The following is a 13,036-nucleotide window of genomic DNA, read 5'->3' on the forward strand; positions in this document are numbered from 1 at the left end:
ACTTTTTCTCCTCGCGGATCACACTCACGCAGTGGTACCTGAACGCTCGAGGTATTATAACGAATGTACAGACCTCCGATTAGTCAGTCTGCATTAGTTTGTACCAGTCTACATTAGTCTGTACTAGTCTATAGCCAAGTTTCAGTCTGCGCCTAGTAAGATTAACATATTCCTGTACATAGCCACAAAGAGAAATGTATAGACACTTTGTCAAGTATCAGAGATATGTGAGAAAAAGGTTAACTTTCCAAGACCAAAGGAACTTCAGCTTGTCAATTGTAAATAGCCTCCAGAATCAAGTTAAGTAAGATTTATGATTCTTATTATTTTAAGAAATGCGTGTGAAAATTAATCAAGTTCTGTTTAAAGTTGGTCACCGTCAATTTGCTACTCTAAGCGTGCGAGTGGCATTTCGATCGCCTGACCTAACAGCAGAAGATAAACACGCCACGGTAAGACCACGAGACATATTGCTGACACTCGCCTACTTCTTTAGAGCGACAAGTCAAATAATCTGATGGTGTGTGTACCGAAGGTCTTACAGTACGCACACCACAATAGTGCGGCGAAATTCGGCGTTGATGGTCTGTGGCAGCACACGACCGACTCGTGTGCCTTTGCCAACAGCACCTCATCGCTTGCAGTGACCAATCGGTTGGACCCTAGGCGACTGGAAAATCGTGGCCTGGTCAGATGAGCCCCGATTTCAGTTGTTAAGAAATGATGGTAGGGTTCGAGTTGTAAGGTGTCAGGCAAATTCAACACCTTTCATGAAAACCCTGACATGATAAGCAAATCCAATAGTATGTCACATAGCTCCGAATAAATCGTGACATTAAATTAACCAAAGTAATACAAGTAACGAGTGAGCAAATGGAATACCACAGACTAACACAAGAATGCCTAAATGCATGTCGTACCTTCCCACTGTGAAGCAGACGCAGTTCCGAGGGGAGAAAAGAGGACAGAAGCCGAGAGCAGAACCGTGTTAAGCTAGAAGGCCCTACGATAAGGGACGGACTGGACACCCACGTCGCCAGCCTTCCTCTAAGACTACCACCCGCACGTTTTAGCGTGAGACTTTTTCGCGTCCCTGTTACATCAAGGACCACCCCCAGCCCATGTTAAAAGCTAGAGCCAACGGCCTTGCCGCAGTGGTAACACCGGTTCCCGTCAGATCACCGAAGTTAAGCGCTGTCGGGTTGGGGTAGCACTTGGATGGGTGACCATCCGGTCTGCCGAAAGCTGTTGGCAATCGGGGTGCACTCAGCCCTTGTGAGGCAAACTGAGGAGTTACTTGATTGAGAAGTAGCTGCTCCGGTTTCCTAAACTGACATACGACCGGGAGGCCGGTGTGCTGACCACATGCGTCTCCACATCCGAATACAGTGACGCCTGTGTGCTGAGGATGACACGGCGGCCGGTCGGTACCATTGGGCCTTCCGAATATATGTATGTATGTACCATATCTCCTTCTAATCCACTGGACCGTATTCAGCCAGACTTGGTACATGTATCACTTACTGTCTGGAAAGAATTGCTGTAGGGGTAAGAACCACCTACCGATCCAACGTGTAAGGGCGGGCGTACAAAAGTAGTTTAGCCCATGACGCTCGAATACCCCCATTCTTTAGGCATCCAGCATTTGAGAATGTGAGCAGTTAGTGATTTGCAACAAACTTCACACATAATTTTAAACGTTTAAGAAACTATCCCCACAAAATTACGAAAGGCAAAGAGATTATCGCTTGGTACATTTTCGCTGTCCATGAGTAAAACTGTCCTAGGAAGCATGGCGTTTTAATTTATTATTTCCTTGCTACTAACTGTACACGCAACAAATTTCGCAGACAGTATTTACATATGCCGCTGAATGTACCTACAAAAACTACATGTCTCTACAGACACACATTTCAGGAAATATGACGTTATAAACACTAAGATGCGTGAAAAACTGCCACGTCAAGCAAGAAGTTTAAATTTATTACTTCGTTGCTACTAATTCTATTCGGAACACGTTTTGCAGACAGTATCGACAACGGCCGATGGCTGTACCTACAAAAATATATCGTTGTACAACTCACAGTTCAAGAGATATGCCAACAAATACTGAGATGCGTCACAAACTACCACATCATGTATGACATTTTAATTTATTACTTTTTTGCTACTAACTGTCATCGCAACACATTGGGCAGACAGTATTCAGTCCTTGTCTGACACATGATTCAGGAGACGTGATATAAAATACTGAGACACGTGGGAAACGGCGGCATCATGCATGACGATTCAGTTTCTTACTTCCTTACCACAAACTCTGTTCACAACGCATTTCGCATATGGTAGCCACATCTACGACTGGACGTAGCTGCAGTATTATACTACTGTACGACGTCATAAACAATTGAGCTGCGTGAAAATGAAATTGTAGGGCGAAATTTGCTAGAGATACAAGTGAAATACGTGTACAAATACGTGTGAAATATGTAAAATATATGTGAAATATGTTTGAAACGTGCGTACGGTGGTAAAGACACATGTAGAAAACTGATTTTGAACCCCTGGGTTGTCAAACAACTCTGATTCACTTATTATTAACGATCTAGAAAGAAGTACTATGGAGATAAGAGGCATCAGCCTCCTCTTGGGGTGATGGGATGAGCGTGATGACATGGAGGGAGAAGGAGATGGACAGAGGGGGAAGGAGAGATGGACAGAGAGAGTGGGGAGGTCGAGGTGGACACCTGGAGGAGGAGAAATAGTGGAGGGGGGATGGTGGATAGATAGAGGGATGGAGGAGGAGGTAAACAGAGACAGGAGGAAGGAGGAGATGAACTAATAGATCAGAATAAATATGTGCCTGGGCAACACCAGGTACTGAGATTGTTGACGTACATAAGTGAGATCTAGTTGTCGGTTTGACGATTCGTTGTTTCTCGTGAAGTTTCGTTACCTGTGTTGTGCGATTTCTTTCAGGATTTCTGTGTTGATTTTGCGCCATTTTCGTTTTTTATGCTACTATTTATTTGATTCTGCAGTTTTTGCGTTTGATTTTTGTTTGTCTGCTACCAAAATCCCGTTAGATTCAATATTTATTGCTAAGGTTCTATAATCATATGAGTTTACGATGCAAAGTCAGTGAGATCACTGTGTGGAGTGTTGTAGTCTCGACTATAATGGACGTTAAGGTTGTTTTAGTTATTCATGTAAACTAAGATCTAATTTATTTGACGTATGTATACTTCATTATCTTTCTGTGTTTTTTTATTGTATTTTGTTTGGGATGTTAGTTTTGTTTAAATAATTATCCCTGTGAACTATGATTGTAAATTGTTTTATACAGAGGCCAAATAATTAAATATAAATCGCTTGTGTCTGTGATATATTCCTTTGTGTACGAATAATCACCCTTGTTTTGAAAACTTGTCCGTTTGTAACATCTGTGGATCGGATGTGATGTCACGCCCATGTTATTGTTGTTGATTTTATACCTTTGTGTCTTCTTAGCCTTTATCTGTAGTTCCCCGGCACACAGATCCTTAAAGACTCGAACTCACATGTACAAAACATCTTCATATGTGAAATTACTCTATAAATGTCTTAAATATCTGACTTTACGCAAGTAAAACTTTTACACTTGAAGATGCTAAAGCCTAATTAATCACTCATAGACTAATGAAAAACTTTAGAAAAGGGTTGAACGTATGGTTAAAGTTTGTTGGAAGTCGCTGTGTCCTCATCATCAAACACTGGGTGAGTATAGTCTGGGTTATTTTATGCTTCGTTTTAGGAGAATCTAGTTTTTCACGCATCTCAATGTTGGTGACGTGGGGTATTATGAAGTATGATATAATTATGCAAGTACATTCAGTGGTACATGTGGATACTGTTCCAAAATGTGTTGCGAATATACTTGGTACTAAAGAAGTCACATATTGAAATGTCATACTTGACGCTGAAGCTTCACTACTTTAACACCAAAAATATAGTAAGCGATAAAGTTTTCTTCTTTCATTATTTTGCTGGAGTCGCTAGTGAGAAAAAGTTTTGGGAAGGTTTGAAATTATGAATAAAGTTTGTTGGAATTCGCTAACTGCTCTCCATCTCAAATTCTGGATAAATATAGTCTCGATAATTTGCTTATTAGGAGTTACATTGCCTCGACACATATACAGAGTTTCTAACTTTGATACTTGTACTATCGTGTTAGACCTTTAACTGTGTGTCCTTGGTGAATCATTATAATTGTATTGTATATCGCCTTGTTTCACAAAACTTTATTATTTTTGTATGAGGTAGCTTTCGGATAGTAAACCCATGTTCCAGTACATAACTGAGTCCAAAGACGGCAGTCAAGCGAAGCTAAACATACGTCAGCTTCTTAATCTATCAATTCACGACTTAAAGTAGAAGAGTCATCTCTGATGACTTTTGACACAGTTACATTTGTACTGTACAATCTTACTACATAGATTGGGATAGCGTTCACTGTAACTATGAGTAAAGTACAATGGACTAGAGCTATGTGGCTATTTGTGTGATTAGCTATTTGTGAATGAGGACACTGATGTTCTCTTCCTATGTAGAAGCTGCAACAGTATCTAAAAGGTGTGAATAATCGAACTGAGTCTGTTCATTGAATAGCAAATGTGAGAATATGCAGTTATTTTTTAATTTCTAGTATTTCTAACTGGACGAGCTTTTCGCCGTTTCTCTTTATGTGTAGGCTTTCTACATCTATTGCTCATGTGTTGTTCTGTTGCAGTTTACTTTTTACGGGTAAATTTTGTAACAGGATAAGCAAAATTTTAAATGCAAACAGTTTCTCTGTGTTCCACAGACGCCAGGTAGTTGTTTCTTTACTTCAAAGGATAAAGAACGTACCATCATGAAAGTGGCGTTCATAAGTTCATTTAAAAACAAACACTAGAAATTACACAACTGATGTGCATATTACCTCACCTTTACTTTTCAATAAGCAAACTCATTTCAGTTATTCACGCCTTTTAGATAGTAACTAATACATACTTTGGTGCCTTCATACATAAAGAATCACACAAATACACACAAAGCTCTAGTTCAGTATATGTCTATTCATAGTTAGAGTAAATTCCTAATGAATGTAATAACATTGTACAGTACAAATATAGCTGTGTCAAATAGGTAACAGAGATAACTTTAAGCCGACAATAGATACTTTAAAATGTTGACGTATGTGTCTCTTTGCTTGTGTACCACCTTTCGAATCAGTTTTGCACTGGGAAATGGGCTAACAACACGAAAACTGTTTCGTACAAAATGAATTAAGTTATGTGCAATAAGGCAAAACATTATTTCGTTTAGTTAATACAGTACCCACAATTCTTTCAATTGCAGAATTAACTATAGCTCAGTGCTTCAGGACGTGTCACACGAAACTTTTAATCAAGTCCTGACATAAAACTCTTCTCTCGCCGTTTCAGTACAGTATCTCTTCATCAGTTACCAGATGTACTCATCTAATCTTAAGCATATACCGTAACACCACGTTTCAAAAGCTTCTCTCCTGGTTTGTACTGTTTATCATCCACATTACACTTCCGTACAAGCCATAATCCACGCAAATACTCTCATAAACGACTTCATAGCACTATAAATTTATGTTCAACTACCTGAGTACCTGGCATTGCCTGGGTATGTATTTATTACAACCTTCTATTAGTAAGTCTCCTGCTTCCTCCTTTCTCTGTCTACCTCCTTCTCCTCCTCCTCCCGCTCTTCCATCTCCTCCCCCTCTCTCTATTCATCTGCTCCTCATCCTCTGTCCCTCTCCCCCCTCTATATCAAACTTCTCCTCCTCTTGTATCCCCTCCTCTCCCTGCTAGGTCTATCTTCTTCTCCCTCTCTCTTTGTCCATCTGTTCCTTCCCCTCTGACCACCCCCTTTTCCTCTGTCCATCTCTTCCTGTTCCCTTTCCCTGCCCATTCCTCCTCCCCTATCTCTTCCTTCCCCCTTTCTCTATCTATCTCATTCTCTATCCTTCCTCTGTCCATCTGCTTCTACCACCTCTGACTATATGCTCCTTCCCCCTCTGTCCCTCTCCCTCTCTCTATTATTCCTCCCCTCTTTGTTCACCTCCTCCTTTCCCCTCTCTCAGTCAATAACATCCACTCTCTCTCTCTCTCTTTCTGCTCATCTTTTCTTTCAATTCTCTGTGATCCCCCTCCTCTCCCCTATCTCTGTCCAACGCCTCTTTCCTTTCAGCCCATTTCCCCATTCCTGTATCTCTGTCCATCCCATCCTCCTCCTTCTCTCTCCATGTTATCAACCTCACCCCAACAGGACATTGCTGGTCCTTACTCCCATAGTATTTCTTTCCAGACAGTAAGTAAGCAGTGTGTGTACCAAGTTTGTTTGAAACCGATCCAGGGGTTTCGAGGAGCTTTTTACCCTTATCTTTTCCCAGATCACATATATTTCACATATGTTTAACATTTTTCATACATGTTTGTACATATAGTTTACCTGCATTTCTAGTGGATTTGTCCTGCAATTTAGTTTTCGCTCAGTTCAACATTTCTGACATCGTATCTCCAGGACTACTTGTTGTACAATGATATAATTTGCAAGATACAGTCAGTGGCGTATGTGGACACTGTCTTCGAAATGTGTCGCGAATACTCTTAATAATAGTGAATAAATAAGAACTCCATGCCTCATTCGGCAGTTTTACTGCATAAATAGAGAAAATGTAGAAAGCGATAAACTTTTTCCCTTCCTTTGTAGAGGCTATCAGCGAGAAAAACGTTCATAATGGTTTGAAGTCAAGTGTAAAAATTTTTGCAAGTTAGTAAGAGCTCTCATCCTGAAATATGGATGAACAAAATCTTCGAATTCACGCATCGTGGCCTGTACTTGTGTACAGTGTGCTCCCTGCCGCCGTTGGATAAGCAGCTGCAGCAGCAAGTCGTATAACCCTAGCCTACTTGTTTGTTAGATAGTTTAATTAATTTCTTTGCGTGTTTTTGGGTACTTGCATTGTTTAATTCATATATTTCGGGCGTATTATAGTATTTGAGGGTTGTAGCATCGCGCCTTAGTACCTGAATAGTGCAAATTCGCGTAGTCGTCTGTCTTCTGTTTTTGTTTTGAACAGCCAGTGTCGGTTGGTCACAGTCAGTGTGCTCCCTGCCGCCGTTGGATAAACAGCTGCAGCAGCAAGTCGTATAACCCTAGCCTACTTGTTTGTTAGATAGTTTAATTAATTTCTTTGCGTGTTTTTGGGTACTTGCATTGTTTAATTCATATATTTCGGGCGTATTATAGTATGTAACAGTTGTAGCATCGCGCTATAGTGTTTACTTGGTAGATTCTTATTTAAATTGCGTGTGAGTTTCGTATAGGAGGTGCAATTTCGAGTTTTAGTTACTGTAATCGTAAATTCAGCAGATTGTAGCGCAGTCGTTAGGCATTTGTACAGGTTAGTTGATACATTCTTTGCGTGTTCCGCTTGCGTTATCTAGGCACGGACTCGTGTTTCAGTAACTGTTGTTAAACATCGATTAGAATGGACAGGGACTGCGATTGCTGTGTTCGGATGAGGGCTGACTTGGCATCCCTTCGCTCACAGCTGCAAACGGCGCTGACTTCGGTCGCGCAGCTTGAGGCTGTTGCCAATGGGCACCACTGTGGGGAGCCGGACTCGGGCATCACGGGGATGTCAACCTCGTCCCGTCTGTCCCCAGATCGGTCTGCCGCTGTGGTTGCCCCGGTTGCTGCCCGCAGTGGGGCTGAGCCCTCGCCTGTGGTTGATTGGGAGGTCGTTCCAAGGCGTGGCAGGCAGCGAAAGGCGTCCCCGGAGGCTGATCAGAAAGCCTCCCCGGCGCGTCTGACAAACAGGTTTCAGGCACTGTCTCTGGCTGAGCCAGATGCAGCTGCCTGCCCTGTTTCAGAGGATCATTCTCAGCCTTCAAGGTCCGGGCAATCGCAGAGGGTGGGCTTACTGGTAGTTGGGAGCTCCAATGTTAGGCGCGTAATGGGGCCCCTTAGGGATACGGCGGCTAAGGAGGGGAAGAAATCCAGTGTGCACTCCGTGTGCATTCCGGGAGGAGTCATTCCTGATGTGGAAAGGGTCCTTCCGGATGCCATGAAGAGCACAGGGTGCAGCCAGCTGCAGGTGGTGGCACATGTCGTCACTAATGACGTGTGTCGCTTTGGATCTGAGGAAATTCTCTCTGGATTCCAGCGGCTATCTGATTTGGTGAAGGCTGCCGGTCTTGCTTACGAGATGAAGGCAGAGCTCACCATCTGCAGCATCGTTGACAGAACCGACTGCGGACCTTTGGTGCAGAGCCGGGTGGAGGGTCTGAATCAGAGGCTCAGACGGTTTTGCGACCGTATTGGCTGCAGATTCCTTGACTTGCGCCATAGGGTGGTGGGGTTTCGGGTTCCGCTGAATAGGTCAGGAGTTCACTACACTCAGCTGGCGGCTACACGGGTAGCGGAGGCTGTGTGGCGTGGACTGGGCGGTTTTTTAGGTTAGAAGGCCTCGGGAAAGTGCGGGATGGGCTGCAATGTCAAAGGGTGCTTGGCAATTACAGGACGTGCTTGGATCAAGGAACAGTCGGAATTATAGTTGTAAATTGTTGTAGTTGCGCTGGAAAAGTCCCTGAGCTTCAAGCGCTAATAGAAAGCACAGAAGCTGATATCGTTATAGGTACAGAAAGCTGGCTAAAGCCTGAAATAAGTTCTGCAGAAATTTTTACGAAGTCTCAGACGGTGTTCAGGAAAGATAGATTAGGCAGAATTGGTGGTGGAGTGTTTGTGTCTGTCAGTAGTGGTTTATCTTGTAGTGAAGTCGAAGTAGATACTCCGTGCGAATTGGTGTGGGTGGAGGTTATACTTAACAGCCGAATTAAGTTAATAATTGGCTCCTTCTACCGACCCCCAGACTCCGATGATACAGTTGCGGAACAGTTCAGAGAAAGTTTGAGTCTCGTAACAAATAAATACCCCACTCATACGGTTATAGTTGGTGGGGACTTCAACCTACCCTCGGTATGTTGGCAAAAATACTTGTTCAAAACCGGTGGTAGGCAGAAAACGTCTTCCGAGATTGTCCTAAATGCATTCTCCGAAAATTATTTCGACCAGTTAGTCCACGAACCCACGCGAATTGTAAATGGTTGCGAAAACACACTTGACCTCTTGGCCACAAACAATCCAGAGCTGATAGAGAGCATCATGACTGATACAGGGATTAGTGATCACAAGGTCATTGTAGCTAGGCTCAATACCATTTCTTCCAAACCCATCAGAAACAAACGCAAAATAATTTTATTTAAAAAAGCGGATAAAGTGCCACTAGAAGCCTTCCTAAAAGACAATTTCCATTCCTTCCGAACTGACTATGCGAATGTAGACGAGATGTGGCTCAAATTCAAAGATATAGTAGCAGCAGCAATTGAGAGATTCATACCTCATAAATTGGTAAGAGATGGAACGGATCCCCCGTGGTACACAAAAAAGGTCCGAACGCTGTTGCAGAGGCAACGGAAAAAGCATGCGAAGTTCAGAAGAACGCGAAATCCCGAAGATGGGCTAAAATTTACAGACGCGCGAAATTTGGCACGTACTTCGATGCGAGATGCCTTTAATAGGTTCCACAACGAAACATTGTCTCGAAATTTGGTAGAAAATCCGAAGAAATTCTGGTCGTATGTAAAATACACAAGCGGCAAGACGCAGTCAATACCTTCGCTGCGCAGTGCCGATGGTACTGTTATCGACGACTGTGCCGCTAAAGCGGAGTTATTGAACGCAGTTTTCCGAAATTCCTTCACCAGGGAAGACGAATGGAATATTCCAGAATTTGAAACACGAACATCTGCTAGCATGAGTTTCATAGAAGTAGATACCTTAGGGGTTGCGAAGCAACTCAAATCGCTTAATACGGGCAAGTCTTCAGGTCCAGATTGTATACCGATTAGGTTCCTTTCAGATTACGCTGATACTATAGCTCCCTACTTAGCACTCATATACAACCGCTCGCTCACCGATAGATCTGTACCTACAGATTGGAAAATTGCGCAGGTCGCACCAGTGTTTAAGAAGGGTAGTAGGAGTAATCCATTTAACTACAGACCTATATCATTGACGTCGGTTTGCAGTAGGGTTTTGGAGCATATACTGTATTCAAACATTATGAACCACCTCGAAGGGAACGATCTATTGACACGTAATCAGCATGGCTTCAGAAAACATCGCTCTTGTGCAACGCAGCTAGCTCTTTATTCGCACGAAGTAATGGCCGCTATCGACAGGGGATCTCAAGTTGATTCCGTATTTCTAGATTTCCGGAAAGCTTTTGACACCGTTCCTCACAAGCGACTTCTAATCAAGCTGCGGAGCTATGGGGTATCGTCTCAGTTGTGCGACTGGATTCGTGATTTCCTGTCAGGAAGGTCGCAGTTCGTAGTAATACACGGCAAATCATCGAGTAAAACTGAAGTGATATCAGGTGTTCCCCAGGGAAGCGTCCTGGGATCTCTACTGTTCCTGATCTATATAAATGACCTGGGTGACAATCTGAGCAGTTCTCTTAGATTGTTCGCAGATGATGCTGTAATTTACCGTCTAGTAAGGTCATCCGAAGACCAGTATCAGCTGCAAAGCGATTTAGAAAAGATTGCTGTATGGTGTGTCAGGTGGCAGTTGACGCTAAATAACGAAAAGTGTGAGATGATCCACATGAGTTCCAAAAGAAATCCGTTGGAATTCGATTACTCGATAAATAGTACAATTCTCAACGCTGTCAATTCAACTAAATACCTGGGTGTTAAAATTACGAACAACTTCAGTTGGAAGGACCACATAGATAATATTGTCGGGAAGGCGAGCCAAAGGTTGCGTTTCATTGGCAGGACACTTAGCAGATGCAACAAGTCCACTAAAGAGACAGCTTACACTACACTCGTTCGTCCTCTGTTAGAATATTGCTGCGCGGTGTGGGATCCTTACCAGGTGGGATTGACGGAGGACATCGAAAGGGTGCAAAAAAGGGCAGCTCGTTTTGTATTATCGCGTTATAGGGGAGAGAGTGTGGCAGATATGGTAAGCGAGTTGGGATGGAAGTCATTACAGCATAGACGTTTTTCGTCGCGGCGAGACCTTCTTACGAAATTTCAGTCACCAACTTTCTCTTCCGAATGCGAAAATATTTTGTTGAGCCCAACCTACATAGGTAGGAATGATCATCAAAATAAAATAAGAGAAATCAGAGCTCGAACAGAAAGGTTTAGGTGTTCGTTTTTCCCGCTCACTGTTCGGGAGTGGAATAGTAGAGAGATAGTATGATTGTGGTTCGATGAACCCTCTGCCAAGCACTTAAATGTGAATTGCAGAGTAGTCATGTAGATGTAGATGTACTTCTTTTTGACTCCCAGACCTTTGATTCTTTCCAGACAGTAAGTGTACTAAGTTTGGATGAAATTGGTCCATTGGTTTAGAAAGAGATGTGGACATTCACTCCTGGAAATTGAAATAAGAACACCGTGAATTCATTGTCCCAGGAAGGGGAAACTTTATTGACACATTCCTGGGGTCAGATACATCACATGATCACACTGACAGAACCACAGGCACATAGACACAGGCAACAGAGCATGCACAATGTCGGCACTAGTACAGTGTATATCCACCTTTCGCAGCAATGCAGGCTGCTATTCTCCCATGGAGACGATCGTAGAGATGCTGGATGTAGTCCTGTGGAACGGCTTGCCATGCCATTTCCACCTGGCGCCTCAGTTGGACCAGCGTTCGTGCTGGACGTGCAGACCGCGTGAGATGACGCTTCATCCAGTCCCAAACATGCTGAATGGGGGACAGATCCGGAGATCTTGCTGGCCAGGGTAGTTGACTTACACCTTCTAGAGCACGTTGGGTGGCACGGGATACATGCGGACGTGCATTGTCCTGTTGGAACAGCAAGTTCCCTTGCCGGTCTAGGAATGGTAGAACGATGGGTTCGATGACGGTTTGGATGTACCGTGCACTATTCAGTGTCCCCTCGACGATCACCAGAGGTGTACGGCCAGTGTAGGAGATCGCTCCCCACACCATGATGCCGGGTGTTGGCCCTGTGTGCCTCGGTCGTATGCAGTCCTGATTGTGGCGCTCACCTGCACTGCGCCAAACACGCATACGACCATCATTGGCACCAAGGCAGAAGCGACTCTCATCGCTGAAGACGACACGTCTCCATTCGTCCCTCCATTCACGCCTGTCGCGACACCACTGGAGGCGGGCTGCACGATGTTGGGGCGTGAGCGGAAGACGGCCTAACGGTGTGCGGGACCGTAGCCCAGCTTCATGGAGACGGTTGCGAATGGTCCTCGCCGATATCCCAGGAGCAATAGTGTCCCTAATTTGCTGGGAAGTGGCGGTGCGGTCCCCTACGGCACTGCATAGGATCCTACGGTCTTGGCGTGCATCCGTGCGTCGCTGCGGTCCGGTCCCAGGTCGACGGGCACGTGCACCTTCCGCCGACCACTGGCGACAACATCGATGTACTGTGGAGACCTCACGCCTCACGTGTTGAGCAATTCGGCGGTACGTCCACCCGGCCTCCCGCATGCCCACTATACGCCCTCGCTCAAAGTCCGTCAACTGCACATACAGTTCACGTCCACCCTGTCGCGGCATGCTACCAGTGTTAAAGACTGCGATGGAGCTCCGTATGCCACGGCAAACTGGCTGACACTGACGGCGGCGGTGCACAAATGCTGCGCAGCTAGCGCCATTCGACGGCCAACACCGCGGTTCCTGGTGTGTCCGCTGTGCCGTGCGTGTGATCATTGCTTGTACAGCCCTCTCGCAGTGTCCGGAGCAAGTATGGTGGGTCTGACACACCGGTGTCAATGTGTTCTTTTTTCCATTTCCAGGAGTGTATATACGCTAACATATTCTTTCTCAGAAGAGAGTTTCTTATTATTGAGAGTTGGCGTTTTAAGTCATCTTAATAGCAACTGTCGTCAGTTATGTATGAATGCATGGTTTC

General features: G+C 44.3%; 1 pseudogene; it reads left to right on the forward strand.

The window, feature by feature from the left end:
- The first annotated feature begins 1,136 nt into the window (after window positions 1-1,136).
- Window positions 1,137-1,254, forward strand: LOC126356513 (5S ribosomal RNA; annotated as a pseudogene).
- The last annotated feature ends 11,782 nt before the right edge of the window (window positions 1,255-13,036 follow it).

The sequence above is a fragment of the Schistocerca gregaria genome, chromosome 3 (assembly GCF_023897955.1).
Source record: "Schistocerca gregaria isolate iqSchGreg1 chromosome 3, iqSchGreg1.2, whole genome shotgun sequence".
Taxonomy (NCBI): Eukaryota; Metazoa; Arthropoda; class Insecta; order Orthoptera; family Acrididae; genus Schistocerca; species Schistocerca gregaria.